Source organism: Stegostoma tigrinum, unplaced genomic scaffold (genome assembly GCF_030684315.1).
Source record: "Stegostoma tigrinum isolate sSteTig4 unplaced genomic scaffold, sSteTig4.hap1 scaffold_49, whole genome shotgun sequence".
Lineage (NCBI taxonomy): Eukaryota > Metazoa > Chordata > Chondrichthyes > Orectolobiformes > Stegostomatidae > Stegostoma > Stegostoma tigrinum.
This window is the reverse complement of record NW_026728419.1, coordinates 5,181,468-5,204,856: the sequence shown is the minus strand read 5'-3', so window position 1 is coordinate 5,204,856 and position 23,389 is coordinate 5,181,468. Positions and strand designations below refer to the sequence as shown.

Genomic DNA, 23,389 nt, shown 5'->3' with positions numbered 1-23,389 from the left:
TGAACAAACAAGGGGACTTTGAAAACCACGGATGTTTAGGGAGTAAATTCAAGAGCTTATGGCCTTAGGAACTGAAAACATGAAAAAGGTGGGAGTTAAAACCAGAAATCCACAGGAGGTTGGAAGTCAGGGAGAACAAATGTCTTGAAGGAAAAAGCAAAAGGACAGTAGATGCTTGAAAGTTGTAACACAAGCAGAAATTGATGTAAAACTCAGCTTATCTGGCAGTGCTTGTGGAGAGAGAGAGAGCAGCATTACTGTTTTGTGTCCAGTGACCCTTCTTCAGATATATCTCAGAGGGGTTTGCAGCTGGAGGGACTATCAAACGAAAGTGGTGTGATGCCAAAATTTCAAAATAAGGATATGAATTTCAAAACCTTGGTGCTTTGCCACTGAGAAAATGTTTATGTTAGTGAGCACAGAATGGCAAAACTTGAAGATGTTAAAATCGGTGAGAATAAACACATGGGCAGCAGATTTTTGGATCAGTTCAAGATTTCAGGGAAGTAGTATTAAGAAGCCGGCCAGGAGTGTGTTTGGGGAGTTAAGTCGAGAGGTAGCAAAGGAATGGATGAGAGTTTCAGCAGCAGATGACCTGAGATGCTGTTGAGGTTGAAATTGTATGTGGTCTTTGTGATAATGAGTGTGGGGGTGAGTAATGTGGTTAGAAGCTCATCTTGGGGTGAAATATTGCACCCTGACTGTGACCAGTGTGTTACCTGCCAGTTACCCGGGGCAGGGATGGAGTCAGTGGCGAGGGAGTAGAATTTTGCTCCCAGCCTGGATTGACATTTTTCATTGTCTATTTAAATGTGATCTATACCCCTTTTCAAACAAGAACAGACTTGGCAGCAGAACTAATTGGTGAACCAACTGTCAGCTTTATTGAGACAAAGTGTGGAGTTTATCTGTTATGAAGTAAACTACAGTGACAAACTCAGACAGCTACTTACAGTTGAATGTGGATTATACTGCTTAAGTCAATAACTAGGCAGTAGAGCAGTGAAACAACTTATTGGAGTTTCTGCAGCCGCGGTCTTCAAACTTTTTCTTGTGTTGGGCTTTTATCTTCTGATTCTCGTTGCTTTCCATTGCACAGACCTTTCTTGAGAGTCTCTTTTCTGCTTGTTCTTTTTTGATTAACCTCCCTCTCTGTCCAATCACAGTTCATATGAACAACACTCACCTCACTTCACCACGTGATGTTCTTCATATTCATAATTATTCCCTTTACATCTTACCTGAGGACTGCTAGACCTGTATTTATTACCCTTATTTCATCGCTATTTCTCTATTGGCTGACAGAGCGGTATCAAGAGTACCTTTAGCTTTGAGCTGCCGGAAGCCTTTTCAATCGCGACTTATTAAAAAATAACAAAAGAACTGGGATGTTGTCAATCAGGAACAAAAACAAAGTTGCTGGAAAAGCTCAGCAGGTCTGGCAGCATCTGTGAAGGTAAAAAGACAGATCCAGTTTTCAGTCTCATTCGTCTCAAAATGCAACATTGCGACGACGTTCATTTGCTTCCAACAATAACACAAAGCACTGCGCATGCTCCAGCTCACAGTGAAGTCCGGCTGATTGATGTCAGTGCGCGACCAATAGGAGCACAGGTGTGCCGTGCATGACCGGACGGATGTCGCCCAATCGGAATGAAGGGAGGGCGGGATCAGTGAAAACCACGTGATCATCCACGAGTGCGGTGCAGAGTCGCTGAGATAACCGGAACTGCAGATGCTGGAGAATCCGAGATAACACGGTGTGCAGCTGGATGTACACAGCAGGAAAGCTGACGTTTCGGGCCTAGATCCTTCGCTGAGACCAAGATTTGTGCAATTGAGGTAAGAGCAGGCCACAGTAAAGAAAGCAAAACGGTAGAAAGCTGGAGGGAAGTGATATTCGTATGGGTTTGGAAGTTTTACAAACAGTTAGTGTACGTCGGAAAACACACCCATTTGAAACTCCCAGACTCACGTTTGCAGAAAACAAATCAACGCCTCAGATGGCGATAGGCCCGTGTGACCGTCACCATCTTTATTGGGGGCAGTGATCCGCGGGGCGCATGCGCGACAGCTTTGAAACTTTAAAAGGGCCGGGGGTGAAGCTGGAGGAACATAACAGGACAGGCAGCATCAGAGAAACAGGAAAACTGACGTATTCGGGCCCACACCCTTCAGAAATGGGGGAGGGGAAGGGGATGCTGAAACAAACAGGGAGAGAGTGGGAGACAAGTGGAGAGGAGACAGACAAGTTAAAGAGGTGAGGATGGAGCAGGTAAAGGTGAGTGTAGGTGGGGAGGGGATGGGTCAGTCTATGGAGGACCAACAAGTCAAAGGGGTGGGATGAGGTTAGCAAGTAGGAAATGGGGGTGTGGCTTGAGATGGGAGGAGGGGATAGGTGAGAGGAAGAGCAGGTTAGGGAGGTGGGGATGAGCAATTGTTTATTGCGAACTGAGTGTAGGTGTTCTGTAAAGTGGTCCCCAAGCCTCTGCTTGGTTTCCCTGATATAGAGGAGGCCAGAACGGGTGCAGCGGTGCAGTATACCACATTAGCACCTGCATACCCCATACAGATTGCCTCAAAGCCCTACGCTATTTCCTGTCCTGCAGGTCTGACCAGTTCCCCTCCACTGACCCCATTATGTGCTTCGGTGAACTCGTCCCACTGCCTACAGACAAAGGGGGTGGCCATGGGTACCTGCGTGGGCCCAAGCTTTGCCTGCCTCTTTGTTGGAACAATCCCTCTTCCGTACCTCTTCCTCCAGTACATGGATGACTGTATCGGCGCTGCCTCGTGCTCCTATGAGGAGCTCGAACAGTTCGCCCACTTCACCAACACCTTCCACCCCAACCTTAAGTTCACCTGGACCATCTCTAACCACCTCTCTCACCTTCCTGGTCCTCTATTTCCATCTTGGGGAACAATCTCAAAACCGATATATATTTCAAGCCCACTGACTCCCACAGCTACCTAGAATACACCTCCTCCCACCTGTCAAGTTTGTTTTCGGAGACCCTCACGGACGTGCTGCAATAACAAGACACTGACCTGTTTAGAAAAACACCAATCATTTTCTTACCAAGCAAGTACAAGCTGTGAAGAATCACTGTACTCAACCCGGCACACAGTGCAAAGTCTCACAAGGAGTTCTCCCCGGACAGTCCCTGCTTTTTATACTTTACAAAAGACATGATACAGAAAACGATTTCACAACCTCCAATGACATGATACATAAAACAATTACTACAACAGACAAAAACAGGATACCAAGCAATTATTACATCGACAACATAAAAGACCAGGATATAGTATCGATTGCTTGTGAAGTAGCTGCTCATGGCCGGAGGTGATTTTGAGTTGTTGTCCGGGACAGATTGTGATTTCAAGTTGCCAGTGTGTCTGGCTAGGACAAAGTCAGTGCCCTGGCTCCTTAGTCAGCGACAGAAGTTACATGCTTTAGAGGTTTCACACCTTTACAAAATTTCCCCACCTAACCCTATTTGATACAGATTGATTCTAATTTCAGTTCAGTCAGGAAACTTAAGACAGTGTCTGCATGCCGATGTGTGAGAAGATAAGGAGTTACAAAAGCTTTACACTGAATTCCTAGCTGGGCAGGAAGCTTCAGGGCAGTGTCTGCATACCGATGTGAGTAGATAAAAGACTTTACTTCTATAAATCGAAGTCTCTGTATAGGAATCAAATGCAGATGAAAGACTTTGATTTCTATACTTCTTTAAATTAATGGGATGTTATCACATTAACATCTCACACCCACCCACCGTCCTGCAAAAATGCCATCTCCTATTCCCAATTGCTTCACCTCTGCCGCATCTGCTCCCAGGATTCCACTCCCGTACATCTATGATGCCCTTGTTTTTCAAGGACCGCAACTCCACTCCCCACCTCCCCACCAGAGTGGTCAAGAACACCCTTGACCGTGTCTCCTGCATTTTTCTACAACTCCTCCCTCGCACCCTGTCCCTGCAATAACAACTGAAAAAGAATCCCCCTCATCCTCACATACCACTCCACCAATCTCCGGATCGAACACGTCATCCTCTGACACTTCCGCCATCAGCAATCCGACCTCACCATCAAAGACATTTTTCCCTCCCCACCCTTGCTTGCCTTCCGGAGAGACCAGTCTCTCCGTGACTCCCTTGTCCGCTGCACGCTGCCCTCCAACCCCACTACTCCCAGCACCTTCCCCTGCAACCAAAGGAAGTGCTACACTTGCCTCCACACCTCCTCCCTCTTCTCTTCCCCCCCCCCCCCCCCCCCATCCCAGGCCCCAAGAAGACTTTCTACATCGAGCAGATGTTCACCTGCACATCTGCCAATGTGGTATACTGCATCCCCTGTACCCGTTGTGGCCTCCTCTACATTGGGGAAACCAAGCGGAGACTTGGGGACCGCTTTGCAGAACACCTACGCTCAGTTCGCAAGAAACAACTGCACCTCCCAGTCGCGAACCATTTCAACTCCCCATCCCATTCCTCAGATGACATGTCCATCCTGGGCCACCTGCAGTGCCACAATGATGCCACCCAAGGGTTGCAGGAACAGCAACACATATTCTGCCTGGAAACCCTGCAGCCCAATGGTGTCCATGTGGATTTCAGAAGCCTCAAAATCTCCCCTCCCCCAACTGCATCCCAAAACTAGCCCAGCTTGTCCCTGCCTCCCTAACCTGTTCTTCCTCTCTCCTATCGCCTCCTCCCACCTCAAGCTGCACCCCTATTTCCTGCTTACTAACTTCATCCCACCCCCTTGACCTGTCTGTCCTCCCTGGACTGACCTATCACCTCCCTACCTCCCCACCTCTCCTCATCTTTACCTGCTCCATGCCCGCCTCTTTAACTTGTCTGTCTCCTCTCCAAATATCTTTTCTCTCCATCTTTGATCTGTCTCCCCCCTCTCCCTATTTCGTTCAGAATCCTCTTCCCCTCCCCCGTTTCTGATGAAGTGTCCAGGCCCAAAACGTCAGCTTTCCTGCTCCTAAGATGCTCCTTGGCCTGCTGTGTTCATCCAGCTCCACACCTTGTTATCTTGGACTCTCCAGCATCTGCAGTTCCTATTATCTCTTATCCAAGAGAAATGTTTGTTTCTTATGGATTTTTTTTCCCAGACTGTTGGATCATAGCAGCTCACACTGCTCTTGCTCACTTCTGTGCTCCCTGATCACCTTTGTCGGTGTCTAATCTCTTCAGTCTCTACTGATGGATAGATTTGATCTCTGTAGTATTTTACTGTAATTTCCTTGTACCTTTTTTGTAAATAAATTTTCCTCTGCTGCCCACCCCCTGACCATGTGCTGCTCTCTGACCAGATTAATTTTTGAATGGTATCTTTCACAGTCAGGAAATATTTTCCCAGAAAGAGTGTATTTTTCTTCCATTTCAGACCACCAAATTCTACAGCGTTTTTATCTGTCATTCATTTTGCACTTCTGCAACATTTACTGTGTGTTTCTCCTTCCACAGATACCAGCGATCGTTGCCAAAGCCCTGTTACCTGTGGAGAAGGTGATGTTTAACTTTCGTGTGCTACTGCAGTTTGTATGATAAAGGTGCTCTCACAATGCTCCATTTGAGAAGTTACAGATCATTCATCTAGCGATACTGAAGAGCTACTGAAGAGCTAATGGTGTATGTCCAAATCAACAAACTATTTGTATTTTTATCATGTTTTATAATTTCACAAAAATATTATCAACAAACTTTTGACGTAAGGCCATATTAGGTCAGGTGACCAAAAAGTTACCAAATCTACAGGTTTTCCTGACTCTCTCAAGGAAAGCAAACCTAAGAGGTTTATCAGGGGAATTCCAGATCACGTTTTCTGGCAACTTTAGAAACAGCCTCCAATAGTGAAGGGATGATTAAACGCATTGTTGGAGTCTGGAACTAAATGAGTTATCCAAGTCTTGAAGGTTGTTTGGTGCAGGGAGATAGGGCTCATCACAGCCAGGAATTAAATCACTGGTGAGAATTTTAAATTGTTGCTTATAAATAGGAGCCTTTGTGGGTCAGGGAGCACAGCAGTGATGGTGAACAGGTCTTGGTACAAATGAACTTGTGTGCAGCAGAATTTTAGGTATTCTTGAGGTTGCAGGGATGTTGAATGTGGGAGGCCGACTGGCAGTGAGTTTGGATAGTTAAGTCTAGAGGTAACACAGGAATAGATGAGAGGTTCAGCAGATGAGCTGAAACTAAGGTGTCACTGTCAGTCATTGTCACTGAAGTGGAAGTAAGTGGTTTTTGTGCAGAGCTCTGCTGTTTACCCTCACCTCACCTCAGGAATTCAGCTGTTTGTGAATTTGCGGATCAAGTCTGTAATAAGATCAGGAACCGAGTGCCCACCATGGCCCATGCTGGGTGTCACTGAGCAGGTTACTGCTGAGTAAGTGCTGCTTACGACCGCTGTCGACGACGCCTTCCATCACTTTACTGATGATAGAGAGTAGATTGCTTGAGGGGAAATTGGTCGGGTTCAATTTTCAGTGTTTCTGTGCTGAACAGACCTGGGCAGTTTCCCAAATTGTTAGTAGATGCCAGCGCTGTAGCAGAACTGAAATAGTTTGGCTTGGATGCTAGCAAGCTCTAGAGCACTAGTCATCGCTACTATTGTCAGAGTGTTGCCAGGGCCCATAACCTTTGCACTGTTCATTCATTTCTTTAATATCATGTGAAATGAATCAAATTGGATGAAAACTCACATCTCTGTTGGGGACCTCTGGAGAAGGCTGAGATGGATCATCCAGTTGGCACTTCTGGCTGAAGATTGCTGCAGACTTGTCTTTTGCATGGATAGGTTGGGGTCCTGTGTCGGGTAAAGATGGGGATTTTTGGCATTCTTCCTCCAGTGAGTTGTTTAATTGTCCATCACCGTTCACGACTGGGTGTGGCAGAACTGCAGAGCTTGCATCTGATCTATTGGTTATGGGGTGGCTTAGCTCTAACTCTTGCTGCTTATGCTATTTGGCATGCAGATAGTCCTGTTTGGTGGTTTTACCAGGTTGGCACCTTATTTTTTAGGTATGCCTGGTGCTGCCCTTGGCGTGCCCTCCAATACTCTCCGTTCAAGCAGTGTTGGTCCCCTGGATCAATGGCAATGGCTGTCTGTAGGATATGCTGGGCCATGAGGTTACAGATTGTGCTGGAGAAGGTCTGCTACTGTTGCAGTCTCTCTCAAAGCCTCATAGATATCTGGTTTTGAGCTCCTGTGTCTGTTCCAAGTCTGTCCCTTTTAGCCGAAGTTAGTGCCACCCAACGCAATGGGGGGTATTCTCAAGTTTAAGATGAGGCTTTGTCTCCACAGGAGTGTGCGGTGGTTGCTGTTAACAATCCTGTCATGGACAGATGCCTCTGCAGCTGGGAAATTGGTGATGATGAGATCAGCTATATTTTCCCCGTTTGGTGCGTCAGCACCTGCTGCAGTCCCAGCCAAGCAGCTTTGTCCTTCAGGACCCGACCAGCCTGATTGGTAATCCTCCTGCAAACTACTCCTGATGTGGACATTGAGTCCATTTAGTGCTATTCACACTCGCAGTGCTTTCTCGAAGTGCTGTTCAACATGATGGAGTTTTTTGTTTCTTAAAATTCCCTCTTGGGATGTGGAAATCGCTGGCTGGACCAGCGTTTATAACCTGGAAGGCAGTTAAGAGTCAAGCACATCACTATGGGTTTGGAGTCACATGTCATCCAGACCAGGTAAGGATGGCACATTTCCGGAAAGGGCATAAGTGAACCAGATGGGTCTTTCCTGATAATTGGCAATGGTTTCATGGTCATCATGAGAATCTTAGTTCCAGATCATTATTTAATTCATGTTTCACCATCTGCCATGGCAGGATGCGAACCCAGGTCCCCAGAATGTTACCTGGGTCTCTGGATTAATAATCTAGCGATAATACTACTGCTGATTTATCAACCAAGGGAGGATGGTACATGGTAATCAGCAGGAGCCGTGAGACTTCCAGGCGTCAGAGTCAAAGTTGAGTACTCCCAGGTCAAATAATCTGGTCAGAATAGCACTGTGCTGTCACGTCTGCTGGGACAGGGCTTCACTAAGGACAATGATAGTGGTGTGTGTCATTGTTTGCCAGGTATGTTTCCATGAGTCTGACACTGTTCCTTGACTCGTCTTTGAAGCGGCTCTCCAAATTTTGCCACTAGCCCCCAGATATTATTAAGCAGGAGTTTGGGGGGCCGATAGGGCTGATTCTGCAGTTGTCTTTCCTAGTTCCCTGGTAGATGCCAAATGGGCCACCCAGCTTCATTCCTTTGTTGAAACTTTGCAGTGATTTGCAACTGAGTGGCTTGCTGAGGTTGGCAAATTTCTTTCCCCAAAGGACATTAGATTTTTTTTTCACTCTGTCATCAGCAATTGTTGCCATGGCAACCAGTTGATTCTTCCAGTTTTTTTAATTGAATTCAAATTCCACCATCTGCTGAGATAGGATTTGAACCTGGACTTCTGTTGTACATTTTAACATTCTGGATAAAAGTTAGTCATCAGGTTTGTTCACTCATTTTTAAATATCACTAACACAGGCATTGTTTCTTTGCAAAACACTGTCCATCATCCTGTCTCCTCCATCCTCCGCTCCAACAGCAAGTGAAGGAGACACATGCAGTTTCTATGTCACTAAGATTGAGACAATCCAATCAGCTGCCTCTGCTGCTTCCCTCTCTTCCACAAGCCCACCAAACCAAATTGCCTAGCATGTTGCTCCTCGTTTTAGGCTTAAACTTGCATCTTTGTCCAGTTTCATGTCAAGCCTTATCAGAGCTCATCTTAACCCTTTGCCCTATTCTCACTAAACTACAAATATTCCAACTCTTATTTCTCCTCCTCCTCCTCCCTGCCTCTTCCCCCATGCCAATTCACAGATATTGTTACTTGTTCTGTCTGTTTCTCTTTTCTGGTTATGTCCTTCTCACCCATTCTGTTTAAAACCAATGTTCGACCTCACCGTCATTGGAAAATCCCACTCCATCTCTCTTTCCTGTCTGAAATCCATGTAGTAAATGTCCCTCAAGGATCTATCCTTGGCCCATGCTGTTTCTCACCAACATACTTCCAGGAGGTGAGATCTTCGACAAGCACTGTGTTAACTTTCACATGTATTCTACAATGTTCAGATCTAACTCGTCTCCATCACTTTGCTCCACTGTTACTCAATTATAAAACTGCTTTTCATGCTTCCACTACTTGATTAGCTGAAATTTCCTCCAATAACACTTTGTGATAGTAAAACACATTGCCTTCAGTTATTATTACAAATTATTTTTCCTTACTATTGTACTGAATCCATCCCTCTCATTGGGAACTGTCTGAGGCTGAACTGCACCCTTCTCAATAATGCTCTCATATCTGGTCTCAAGATGAACATCTTACCGTACATTTCAATCACAAATGCCAGAAATTTCAATCTCTAAAATGCTCCTTCTCTCCACCTCACTCCAGCTCATTCGCGACTGAAACCCCTTACCCATGTCTGTGTTGCCTTAAGCTTGACAATTCCAAAAGAGAACCCTCTCCTCTGCCTTATCAAGAATCTGCTCCCACGATGAGAAATATTTCCTCAGCATTTATCCTGTCAACTCCCTTGAGAATCCTCTATTTTTAATTAGAACATCTCTCATTCTTCAAAAAAATCTAGTTAGTATATTCCAGACCTGTTTAGTCTTAGCTTAAAACATAATCCCTCCAAACCAATGATCATCTTAGTTCAACTTCTTTGAAATGCCTCCAGTGAAGTGATATACTTGCTCGAATAAGTGGACCAAAAAAGCTGCTCACATTCTTCCAGATGTGGTCTTGCCAGCAAGTTGTATATTTGTCCTAAGACATGTATTCCAAACTCTTCTACTGCAAACACCTTGACATAAGGATAACATCCCATGACCCTTCCCGATTACCTGTTGCAACTGTGTGCTCGCTTCATGCTTCCTGCACAATTATTCCTGAATCCCTTTTGTGTTGCAGTTTTCCACAGTTTTTACATTTTTAAATAACACTGTTCTTCGGTCATCTCCTCAAAAAATAGCAACTTCTCATTTTCCCAAATTATACTCCATTTGCCGACTTGTCGCCCATTTATCAATATCTCTCCATAAACTCTAACCCTCATGGAACTTGACTGTTATCCCTTTTTATGAGATCCTCCCTCATTCTTCTCATCTTTTTGTTGGGAGCACTGGGCAACATGACACATATGTAATTGCTGCCTTTTTAAGGGGCGTTTTTTCAAATGACTGGGAGAAGCTTACTGCCCATTTCTCAGAATCGAGACAACTTGTTCATCAAGTTGCATTGGGCCGGAAAAGCTGATGTCTCATTGTGGCAGTGCAGCAGCACAGAAGGAAAGAAAAGGAAGCAAATCCTGCTGCCTGCATCGCACTAAATCTTGGCCATTCTTTGCCTTGTGTCAAACACCTGTTGTTCTGTTCAGTGACATGAAGCCCCAATGTGGAAATTCCGAGAAACCCAAATAGAAATCCCTCAAATCAGCTGCTGACTCCCACAAGGAATAATGTGCAGCAGGAACAATGCACAGTTACCCTCGGCCAGGAGGAGGGGATGTTGTGGATTTCTACTCTGACAGTGATGGATTTTATGAATTTGTGTTACAGGATATTACAAGTGGACTTTCAGGTAGGAAGCTCAATAATTGTAACACCAAACTCTGACAGAATTACTCAATTCATCAGGACCTGGATATTCGCATTGTGTGTGAGTATTGTGTTCCTGCTCATTCCCATTTGCCATGTAAAATTTCTCTCTTATTACTCCATTCTCTCAATAGATCTTTCCTACAACTTTCAATATATGTCCTGTAGTCCTTTTTTATGGCCAGTTGTGTACGTTTTACCATTCTAATGTTTATCTTTTGTAAACACCTCCTATCAAAGGTCCCCTCAAAATCCTTTGTTACAAGGAGATCAATCTCCGTTTCCCCAAGCACCTGATTACCCAATGACAGTTTGCTTCTTGTGTGTGAGGCACTCATCCACTTTTCATTTCCACTTACCTGCATGAGTACAGCCCCAACAATATTAAAGGAAGTTAACATCCTCCAGATGAAGCAGTGTCGGAGTGGTGTCCCATCCACCACATTCAACATTCCCCTCTACACCACTGAGGCAAAGTGGCATCACTGTGCCTAAGGTGAAGTCACCATTATCCTACCTGACCATAGGGCTAGTTTAACCTGAAGATTACCACACCCCAGGCAAGGGGAGAGGTTGAGAATGAGAGTCCATCTATTGTCGATGGATATTCTCAATATGTACCAGCAATACCTAAGTCACATGAAATTATAACTTTAAAAAAAACCCTATCCATGCAACTAAAAACCCTCTTCGTACAAACCATTCTGTTAAATCTCCTCTGCCCCCTATCAGGGACCCTCCCGTCCTTCACGGTGTGTGGGGGATCTTTGGTTTGCACAGACTCAGCTCGTCTCTGTTCCTGTCTGTGATGTCATCATGCTGTGACAATGGCACTGAGCCTCACTCTCTGTGAGGGTGGTAGGCACAGAGATCCTCATAGCGTTTAAGGCATATTTAGATGCACACTTGTGATGCCAACACAGACAAGTGTATGGGCCAAGTGCTGGAAAATTAGATTAGAATAGTTAGGGTGTGGTTTTTAACCAGCCCAGGCTGTATGGGCCACAAAGCCTTTTTCTGTGCTGTAGACCTCCGAGACTCTTCACATAGGAAGATGCCCAGCAATATTTCAAGTTATTTCAGAAAATGAGATATTAGACTAAATGACTCATGATTGGTCAGTGTTTTCGGGAGTAAAGTGAGGTATAGAGGGAAAGCGGTTGACTTCAATTCTGGGGCCTGAAGCCCAGGAAATTGAAAGTGCTGCCATCATGTGGATGAATAAAAATAAGGATTGTATTAGAGGAAAGAAATATCGTTCTTGTATCACTGATCTGTGAGGCTGGATGATATGAGAGACAGGAAGGGTTCTGAGACTGGAGAAGACTACAAAAATAGAGAAAAGTGAGCTTGGAGGAGATTACAGAAATGGGGAAGATTGTGAGGCTGGAGGAGACCAGACAGAGGGAGTTTGTGACGGTAAAGACAATTATAGAGCTAAAGAAGTTTGTGGGCTGGAGGAGATGACAGATAAGGTGGTCTGTGAGACTGGAGGAATCTAGATAGATGGTGTGAGTTGAGGCTGGAGGGGGATTCCAACGATAGGCAGGTCATGAGGCTGGAGAGGGATTCCACAGATGTGAAGGGTGTTGAGACTCGAGAATGATGCCTGCAACAATGCAGGTAGTGAGGCTTGAGGGCATGATCTGGAGGGTAGTGAGGTCTGAGGTATGATTCCTGCAGTAGGGAGGGTAGTGAGGCTCCAGGGTGGATTATTATCATAACAGCACAGTGGTGTACTTACAGCAGATGGAGTGCAGCAGTAATAGAAAGTACCACTTTCTCCAAATTGAATAAAAGTGGAAATCAATATTAGCCTGTGCAGCAAAGGCCACATCCCATAAGTCAATTAAAATTGATGGGTCTCTGGTTTGGAGAGAGTGAACAAAAGCTCAGGTAATTCTCCATTGTAGCAATGTTTGGTAACCGTGGAGTACAACATTCAGATAATTGGCAAAAAATGCAGAGTGAAAATGTGAAGAGTGTTTGACTCAGCAAGTTCCCAGGATCTGGAACAGTCTGAATGGCAGCTGGATGCAGATTTAGCAGTTATTCTCAAAAAAGAGTTTGGATTTAACTTTTCAAGGAATGATGGGCAAATGGTGGGGGAATTGTTTCAGTTTTGCAGCACCTCCAGAGTGAGAGTGAAGCCTTTGACACGATTCCACATGGTAGACTGATACGTAAAGTTAGATCACATGTGATTCAGGAAGAGCTCGCTAATTGGAAGCGGAATTGGCTCAGTTGGAGGAGAGACGGTGGTGCTGGAGGATTTTTCAGAGTGGAGTTCTGTGACCAGCATGTTCCACAGCATTTGGCACAGGGTCCACTTTTGTTTCTCATTTATATTAATGATTTGGATGAGAATTTAAGGGACAAGATTAGTAAGTTTGCAGATGATACTAGAATTAGTGGTATGAAATGTTGGTATAGTGGTCAGTGAAGGTTATCGAAGATGACAGCAAGATCTTGATCAATTATGTCAATGGGTTGAGGAGTGGAGGATGAAGTTCAATTTGAATAAATGTGAGACATTGTATTTTGGTAAAATGAACCGGGTAGGACTTGCACAATTGATGGTTGCACCCAGGGTAGTGTTGTGGAACAGAGAAATGCTGAGATTCAAGTGCATAATTCTTTGAAGTTTATGTAGACAAGTAGACAGAGTGATTAATAAGTTGTTTAGCTCACTTCCTTTCATTGCTCAGACCTTAGAGTCTCAGAGTTGGGATGTTATGTTGAGGTTGTACAGGACATTGTTTTGGCTTCATTTGAGGTATTGTGTGCAGCTCTGGTCGCCCTGTTACAGGAAGGACATTATTATTAAACTGGAGACAGTTCAGAATAGACTTGCTGGGATGTTGCCAGGAATGGAGGGCTTGATTATCAAATAGACGGCCAAAGCTGGCACTTTTCTCACTGCAGCATAATGGGTTAACGAGTGGCCTTGGAGGTTCATAAAATCATGAGGGCACAGATTATGCAAATAGCAAGGGTTTATTCACAAGGTTGGCTGATTTCAAGACAAGCGGACATGTGTGTAAGGTGAGAGGAGAAAGACATATTTAAAAAGACATGAGGGAAACTTTTATTTTTATGGAGTTTTCCATGTGTGGAACAAACTTTCAGAGGAAGTGGCAGATACAGGTACAGCCACGTTGTTTAAAAGACATTTGAATTAGGACATAGACAAGAGAGGTTTAGAGGAGTATATGCCAGATGCAGGCAGATGTGATCAGTTTAAAATAAAACTTATTTATTTAATATACATTTCAAAATTCTAAATTGGAGTAAGGCCAACTTTGACATTGTTGGGCAAGAACTTGCAAAAGATGATCCAGAGAGGTAATATGCAGGTCAAGGAATGCTTGGAAAGTGGGAGGTCTTCAAAACTAAAATAAGGAGAGCCCAGACACAATATGTTCCTGTTCATGTGAAGGGCAAGGCTGGTAAATGTCGGGGATACTGGCTGACTGGAGAAATTGAGGCTGTGGTCAAGAAAAAGGCGGCAGCACATGTCGGGTATTGACAGCAGGAATTAGGTCAATCCCTCGAAGTACAAGGGCAGTAGGATTATACTCGAGAAATCAGGACGGCAAAAAGGAGACATGAGCTATCTTTGGCAAATCAAGTTAAGGGGAATCCCAAGAGATTCTGAAACTTCATTTGGGACAAAAAAGCAACTAGGGAGAAAATAGGGCCCCTTTAAAGATCAACGAGGCTGTCTGTGTGGAACTGCAGGCTGAGATAGTGAATGAGTATTTCGCATTAGTATTTACTGCAGAGAAGGATATGGAAGTGAGAGAGCTTGGAAACATAAATAGTGAGTCGTGAGAAGTGTCTATATTACAGAGATCTAGGTGCTAGATGTCTTAAAATGCATAAAGGTGGATAGGTTCCTGGCACCTGATCAGGTGTTACCCACAAACTCTGGGAGAAGCTGGGGAAGCAATTGCTGGCCCCTTGCTGAGGTATTTGTATCACTGACACTAGTGAAGTGCCAGAAGGCCGGGTGGCTAATGTGGTGTCATTCTTTAAGGAAAAGCCACGGGACCATCGACCGTTGAGCCTGATGTCAGTGGTGGGTAAGTTGCTGGTGGGGATTCTGAGGGACAGGATTTGCATGTGTTTAGAGAAGCAAAGACTGATTAGGGATAGTCAACATGGCTTTGTGAGTAGGAAATCTTGTCTCATTAACTTGATTGCCTTCTTCGTCACTTCTTCAAAAAACTCAAAGCAGTGGACATTGTCTATTATGGACTTCAGCAAGGCATTCACCAAAGCTCCACATGACAGATTGGTTAGCAAGATTAGATCAAATGGAACCCAGGGAGAGTTAGCTATTTGAAACAAAATTGGCTTGAAGGTAGGAGACAAGATCATGGTCAGCTGGGGGAGAGTGGATTCAGTCTAGATGACTATGAACAGCAGTGTGCTGCAAGGATCGGTGCTGGGTCCACTGCTTTTTTTTAATCATTGATGCAAATCATGCGGAATGAATATTGGAGGAATGGTTAGTAAGTTTGCAGATGACACTAAAATTGTTGTTGTAGTAGACAGCAAAGGCGTTTACTTCCCAAGCACAATGGGAACATAATCACATGGGTTGATGTGCCAAGGAGTGATAGAAATAAGTTTTTAGTTCAGATAAATGTGAGCAATTGCATTATGGTAATGCAAATCAGCGCAGGACTTAAACAGTTAATGATGAGGCCCTGGGGACTGTTATGCAACAGGGACTCCTTGGGGTGCATGTGCACAGTTCCTTGAAGGTGGATTGCAGGTACAGAAGGTAGTGAAGATGATATTTGCTCTGCTTGCATTTATTGGTCAGTGCATTGAGCGTAGGAGTTGGGAGGTCAATGTTATAGGCTGAACAAGGCATTGATTATGCTGCTTTTGGAATACTGTGTTCAGTTCTGGTCTCCCTGCTATAGGAATGATGCTGTTGAACTTGGCAGGGTGCAGAAAAGATTTACAAGGATGTTGCAAGAGGTGGAATTTTGAGCTGTAGGGAGAAGTTGAATATGCTGGGTCTATTTTCCCTGGAGCATTGAAGGCTGAGGGGTGACCTTATAGAGGTTGTTAAAATTATGGTGGGCGTAGGGTGAATGGCCAAGATTGTTTTCCCAGGTTAGGGGAGACTAGAACTAATAACATTGGCTTTAGCCGAGAGGGAAAGTCTTAAAAGGGAACCAAAAGAACTGCAGATGCCTTAAATCTAAAAAAAAACAAATTTGCTGGAAAAGCCTAGCAGGTTTGGCAGCATCTGTGGAGGAGAGAAGAGTTTCGGGTTCTGAGGAAGGGTCACCGGTCCTGAAATGTTAACTTTTTTTCCTCCTTAACAGATGCTACAGGCCTGCTGAGCTTTTCCAGCGAATTTGTTTTTTTTAAAAAGGGAAAGTGGGTGGTGCCTGTGTAGAATGAGCTGCCAGAGGAACTGGTGGAAGCTGGTACAGTTACCCATCCAGATACCTTTTAAATGTTGTATGTGAATAGGAAGGGTGTCGCAGAGTATAGGTCAAATGCTTGCAAATGGGATTAGATTAATTTGGGATATCTAGTCAGCATGGACAACTGGGACCAAAGGGATTGTTTTGTGCTGTACAATGCTGATGAAGCATTTTTTGTTTTCATTTCAGATTCCCACAATTTTACTTCTGCACTATTCTTAACCTTTCGATCCCTCTGAAAGACTGAGTTACAGATCTATACAATGACTGTCCTTCCTCGCTGGCTTCCCCCACCTCTCTTTTGGTAGTTTTATGCAAACACTGACTGGATCCCTTACCTGGAGGATATTTATGAATGAATTTGTTCTAATGGTGATCCAGCATTTTCCCCAAGTATCGCTCCACACATGCCCAGAGAATTTCTCAGTTTCACAATCTGTGTCCTTCTGGTTTCTTACTCGCTACACTTAACTTTCTGTTTGAAAGTATAGTCTGCAGTTGGAGAATTTTAACAGGTCCACATCCAGGTCTGACGGTCACTTTGTTTATCACAACCCAATTATCTCAGGGTTTTGAACATTGAAGGAAAACGCAGCACTCACATTGGGGAGAAATGCACAAGGTGTGTGTGTTGAAGAGTCTGTGAAGATTCATCTGAAATGTCCGAACACCAGTGCAGTGACACTGGGAGACAGTGTGGAAATGTGCAGATTGCAGGAAGGAATTTCTTCATCCATCCCAGCTAGAAACTGACCACCAGAGTCACACTGGAGAGAGACCATTGGCCTGTTCTGCATGAGGGAAAGGCTTTGCTGATTCGAATTCCCCGCTGATACACCAGCGAGTTCACTCTGGGGAGAGACCTTTCATGAGCTCTGAGTGTGGGAAGGGATTCATTGTCATCCAAACTGTTAACACACCAGCGAGTTCACAGACAACCACAGTTGAAGAACTTTGCTGTCACTCTCACTATCAAATGAACCATGGTTTTGGGCTGTTTGTACAGATGTTACCGACCCCTGCTCAATTAAAGGTGCTGGTATTGTGAATAAAATGTCACACTAACAGTTGTGTAAGGTAGAGCTTGGAAATAGTCACGTTGTCACAACACGTCGACACATTCGCACTGACTAAAGACTATCCACCTGCACGATATGTGAAAAGGGACTTGCTGGTTCATCAGGACTGGTTAACTGCCAGCAAATTTCTGAATAAGTTGATTGGTTTGAATATAGCTAACAGTAGAATCAAAAATAGTATCAGTGATAATGGGAACTGCAGATGCTGGAGAATCCAAGACAACGAAGTGTGGAGCTGGATGAACACAGCAGGCCAAGCAGCATCTCAGGAGCACAAAAGCTGACTTTTCGGGCCTAGAGAAGGGTCAAGGCCTGAAACGTCAGCTTTTGTGCTCCTGAGATGCTGCTTGACCTGTTGTGTTCATCCAGCTCCACACATTGTTATAGTAGATTCAAAAACCATGTGTTTTGGGCTTGTTGCTGGAGATCATAGAATCCCTCCAGTGTGGGAGCAGACCATTTAGCCCATCATGTCCGCACTGACCTGACAAACAGTGTCTTACCCAGACACTGTCTGCGTGAGTTTCCTCCAGATGCTCTGGTTTCCTCCCACAGTCCAAAACTGTGCAAATTATGTAGATTGACTATGCTAAATTGCCCATAGTATCTTGTGTGCAAAATGCAGGCATAGGGTGGGTAGGGTGTGAGACTGGGTGGGATGCTCTTTGCAGGGTTGATATTGACTGAATGGCCATCTTCCACACTGTAGGAATTCTGTGATGATCTCGATGGCCCTTTATTTGTTAGACAGGTCTGCACACCTTTACAATGACGGATTCTGTTGCTCTCCACAGACATTTGTTTATTGGAAACAATGTAATCTTTCATTTTGTGGATAAAAATCAAAGGAAAGTTTTAAATCCAAACATAGGATTGGGCTGAGTCATGTCCTATAATCCCTGATTGCATTTTCCCAGTCGGCTATGAAACCTGGTGACCGCTGTGACTCTGCCTGGGGGCATTGCAGTCTCTTCAGCTCTTTACCTGGTGTCCATAGCAGTGATGGATCTCATGATGGAAACATAAACCAAGACATTGTATGATTTCTAGTACATATTTTCTATTTAGTCTTCTGTCCGTCACTTCCCTAGAGGCTGAGATACTGTTCTGGGGACCTAGGTGTGAATCCATCTGGAAATAAGAATTTGATGATGACTGTGAATCCATTGTCTTTGTTGGAAAAAACCCATCTGTTCACCAACGGCCTTTAGGGAAGGAAACTGCCATTCTTATCCAGTGATGTGATCATCCCATGAATGAATTTTTTTTAAAAAAATGTAAAAAAAACTCCTGCCAATACGTTTAACTCTGTCTTAATTTATTTGACAGCTGATGGTTCAAACTGCTTGTTGGTCACTTTCTCTTTTGATCAAGTTGTGGCCATTTCGTGGTTGAAACCATAGTAATTCTCGTACAAATAGTGCATGCTCTGACATGCCACTTAGGAACCAGACATCCACGTTGACCATATCCTGATGCTGTTTACCATGAAAGCGAAATTCTTCACCATCTTATCTACTTGTGCTGCTGTTTCAGGGAGCTATGGACTTGAACCTCCCAAACTCCCAAAAACCTTGAGCATTTCATCAAACTGACCTCCAATGGCAGGAATGGACAGGGTCAGCTTGGATTGATGAACATAATTCAGGCTCAACAAGTCTATTGCAGCATTTTGAGAATGTAATTAGTGAGTGTGGCCACCTCTCTGTACTGTAGTGATACAGATTCCCTGATCCTGATTGCCCCAATGGCTGACTGACACTGTCAAAGTCCCTGGGCTGATATCAAATGATTCCTTGGACATGCTGTGTCAGGATCCCCTGACTGAATCCTGTCTCCCTTGCCCTGACTGAGAACTGTTTCCCTGAGACTTGTAGACGTGACCATTTGGTTGAAAAAAATGCATTAGTTGCCACAGCTGCTGACCAGCCCTTGACTGACTGCTGGTAATAACGATGCTAAGCTGCCTGACTTATGCCTGTGATAAGCAACCAGGCAAGACAGGAGCACTGTGGGACATTAGGTTCTAGTTGAGACATCAAAGTGCAAAAATGCCAGGGAAAGGCAGAGACATTGTGCCAGGCCCTGAGCAGAACATGCCTCAGGTGCTGAAAAGCATGTAGAGTTCTGACAGCAACAATGTACTTTTTGGGCATCTTGATGTAGCATTTTTATTTCACTCTGGCTCATTTTGCTAGATCCGCAAATATCTATTGGTCTGGCTAATGTGAGAAATGGCTTTTGGCGTAATATGCCACTGACTTGGTCATTCACAGTTGTGTCCCACATCAGTGAGTCAGTAATCTGATTAAACTCATAGGCCTCGACTTGCGAAAAATAAAGCAGCCACGTGCACATCTGTTTGATTGGTTGCTTTTGCACTCAAATGAAAAATGTGCGTTGTATACACCATATCCTTTCCTGGCTCACAGTGTTCCCAAAATCTCTCATTCAATACATCCAAGTCATCATCATCAAATTCAAAATTAGTGAATACTTCGATAGCATTTTTTTGTGAAATGCTATTTGTAATGAGGTAGTGTTGGCAGGTGATTTTCTTTTACTTCTGATGCCATGTGTGAATATTCAGGGATGGTGTTGGTGGGAAGGTGCAGCATGTACCAGGGATGAGGCAATAATATTCGGAGCAAGTGCTGAACATGCAGAAAAGGAGAGATTAACGTTTACCTTGGAACAAGCATATTTAGAGAAAGTTGGGTGAAAGTACTGAGAGAAAGCATTTCAGTGGCACGGTGGCTCAGTGGTTTGCACTGCTGCCTCACAGCACTCGGACCCGGGTTCGATTCCAGCCTTGGGCGACTGCCTGTGTAGAGTTTGCACATTCTCCCCATTTCTGTGTGAGTTTACTCCCACAGTCCAAAGATGTGCAGGTTAGGTGGACTGGCTGTGCTAAATTGCCTGTTGTATTCAGGGAGGGGTACATTAGGAGGGTTATAGATCTGGCTGGGATGCTGTGAGGTTTGGTGTGGACTTGTTGGGCTGAAGGGCCTGTTTCCACACTGTAGGAATTCCATGATTATGGTTCCAGAGCATTGAGCATATCCCAGCATATCGAGGATAGTAGGAACTTCAAATGCTGGAGAATCTGAGATAACAAGGTGTTTGGACCTAGGATTTTTCAAGTTTTGATCAGTCTGCTTTTAAAATTGGTTTAATAAGACTTCATCATTCCTGGGAACACTGCAATACCACAATAATGCATGGAGAAAGCTCGTATTCCAACTCCCTGCTCCAAAAATCAGTTTAATATAGGGTCCTTAGGCAAAGGACATATCAGATATTAAAGCTGATAGGGACAAATGCTTTTTCTGTGGTGTTGTCTTCACACCAAAACCACTAAAAGCAAGGCCATGTTTCCACACATGAGATAGCCACCAACTGTGAACACTTGGTATAATAAACACTTGATCCTATTTTCCACCAGCCTGACTGTGTGCAAAGACTTGTAAATCACTGCTGACAGTTTTTACTGTTGTTCCCAAACTCCTGGGTTTCTTAACCAGGGCAAAGAAGTCAGATTGCACCAGTGCTTTTTCATCACTTTTCTAGAAAACATCTTCGTAGTGAATGTAGATCATCGAAAATGTACCAATCAGATGAGGTAGGGCAGAGCTGACGTCACCAACAAGCCTCATCAACCAGCTCCATGACTAGCAGCGGGTCAGTGAGATTGCAGCAACAATCGGCAGAGAACGGCACGCTCAGAGAATGTCCCAGCACAGAGGAAGGTGCTTCAGCCTGTCACTCTCTGCATCAGCTTTCTGTATGGGTAACTTCACCAGTCCCTCCCGATGCCCTGTAAATCTCATCATTCAACTCTCTCCTGAGGGCCATGAATAATTCTGCTTCCAGCGCCCTCTCAGGCAGTGCACAGCCGGCAGGAACCACTCGCTGAAGATGGTGGGTCCCCCTCCCTTGATAAATGTGACTCTTTGTTACAAAAAAAAGGCGAATCACTATCCCCTCCCTCCAAATCCATCCCACCCCGTCTATTTCTTTGGAATGTGTAACTGCCTGCAGTGTCAATGTGCCTGCAGTTGCTAAAAGGGTCTGATTTTTATGCCATTCTATTCTGTGCACTAAGCAAACTGAACTGTTAGCAATGCATAAAAATGCCTGCCTCTTCCCAAATCAAATCAAATACTTGAAACAAATTCTAATTCTGATCAAGTAATATCCCTGTCAGGAAGTACTGGGTCACAGTTACAAACAGAATTTCTTAGACTAATCCATCTGACCTGGAATATATGAACTCTGGTCCCCAAACCACTCCAACATCCCTAACGTCACTCCCCGCCCTTCATGGAAATGAGCAGCGTGATGCTGCTGGATATTAAGTTCAGTACCTTGAAAAGTCACAAATGGTTTGGCTTCGACTCCAAACATTCCAATTACAATCTGGTAATTTAGAATTGCAAATTAAGATCCAAGAGCTGCAGAGATATAAAGGATGGAAACAGACTGATTGCTGCAACTTGTCTATTCGAACCAGATATCCTAAGTTATTTTAGTCCCATTTGCCAACATTTGGCCCCTATCCCTCCGTCCCCTTCCTATTCATTTACCAATCCTGATGCTGTTTAAGAGCTGGGATTGTACCACCTCCTCCGTACATGCAGCATTCTCTACATGTAAAACTGTCCCTCAGGTCCCTTTTAAACCTTTCGCCTGTCAACTTAAACCATGCTCTCAGGTTTGGATTCCTTTCCTTGAGAAAAAGATATTGACAATTCACCCCATCCAAGCCCCTCATGATTTTATAAACCTCTGTAAGGTCACGCCTCAGCCTATGACGTTACAGGGAATCAGCTCCGGCCTATTCAGCCGCCTCTTCCTGTCGCTCAAACTATTCAATCCAAGCACCACTCTTGTAAATGTTTTTTTTCCTGAAACCTTTCAGTTAAACAATTTTCCTGTAGCAGGGATATTATAACTGAATGCAGTATTCGAAAAGTGGCAATGTTCTGTACACCTGCATTATAACGTCCAAACTCCGATACTCAATACATTGATCAATAAAAGCAAGCGTGCCAAATGCCTTCTTCACCACCCTGTCTAACTGTGGCTCCGCTTTCAAGGAATTTTGCATCTGCACCCCAATGTCTCTGTTTGGTGACACTCCCCAAGGCCTTACCATTAACTTGTAAGTCCTGCCCTAGTTTGCCTTACCAAATCGCATCACATCACATTTATCTGAACTCTATCTGTCACTCATAGGCCCATCTGATCAAGGTCCCGTTGTACTCTGAGATAACATTCTTCACTATCCACAACAACATGAATTTTGGGGCCATCGGCAAACTTACTAACCACCCCTCCTATGCTTCCATCTAAATCATTTATATAAAGTTATGGCTAAGCAGTGTCCCAGCACTGATTCTTGTGACACACCACAGGTCACAGGTCTCCAGTCTGAAATATAATACTCCGCCATCACTCTGTGCCTCCTGCCTTCAAGCCAGTCTTGGATCCAAACCATTAGCTTCCACTGGATTCCATGTGATCTAACCAGTCTACCATGAGGAACCTTTTCAAACACCTTTCCAAAGTGCATCCAAACAATTTTTACCCGCTCTGTCTTCACCAACCTTCTTTGTCACCTCTGCAAAATCCTCATGTTAGTGGGACATGATTTACATCACACCAACACCAGAGTCAGATGACTGGGAACAGTATGTGAAGCAAAATGTGTACATGAGATAACAAAATGTGGAGCTGGATGAATACAGCAGGCCAAACAGCCCACAGCCTCCACAGCCAGCAGCCCCAGAGGAGACAGCCACGCTGAGCCCTGCCGAATTTTCACCATCCCCCAGACCTCCCACTGACTGAGGTCAAACGGTTAGTCCTCAGTAAGGGGCTCACCTTTGTCCTCATTCACCCACACATCCACGAATGACAGTCACGTTAGGACATTGAGCAGTTTTTCTGCCACCTTTGCCTCTCCAGCTATCTTCTCCTCAATCCATCTTTAATCCGCCTCTCCCTCACTCCCTATTTATATCAGAACCCTCTCCCCATTCCGCTTTTCTGATGAAGGGTCCAAGCCCGAAACGTCAGCTTTTGTGCTCCTAAGATGTTGCTTCGCCTTCTGTGTTCATCCAGCTCCACACTTTGTTATCTCGGATTCTCCAGCATCTGCAGTTCCTATTAT

At 44.4% G+C, this 23,389-nt stretch overlaps 1 long non-coding RNA gene and 1 other non-coding gene across 2 annotated transcripts; one reads left to right on the top strand and one right to left on the bottom strand.

Annotated features, from left to right (window-relative positions):
- The first annotated feature begins 1,543 nt into the window (after window positions 1-1,543).
- On the top strand, window positions 1,544-18,080 carry LOC132208610 (uncharacterized). Its single transcript, XR_009444743.1, has 4 exons — window positions 1,544-1,842; window positions 5,487-5,651; window positions 10,644-10,743; window positions 16,325-18,080. It is a non-coding gene; the product is annotated as an uncharacterized LOC132208610 (long non-coding RNA).
- A 2,310-nt stretch (window positions 18,081-20,390) lies between these two features.
- Window positions 20,391-20,582, bottom strand: LOC132208632 (U2 spliceosomal RNA). Its single transcript, XR_009444772.1, has one exon. It is a non-coding gene; the product is annotated as a U2 spliceosomal RNA (small nuclear RNA).
- Window positions 20,583-23,389: the final 2,807 nt, after the last annotated feature.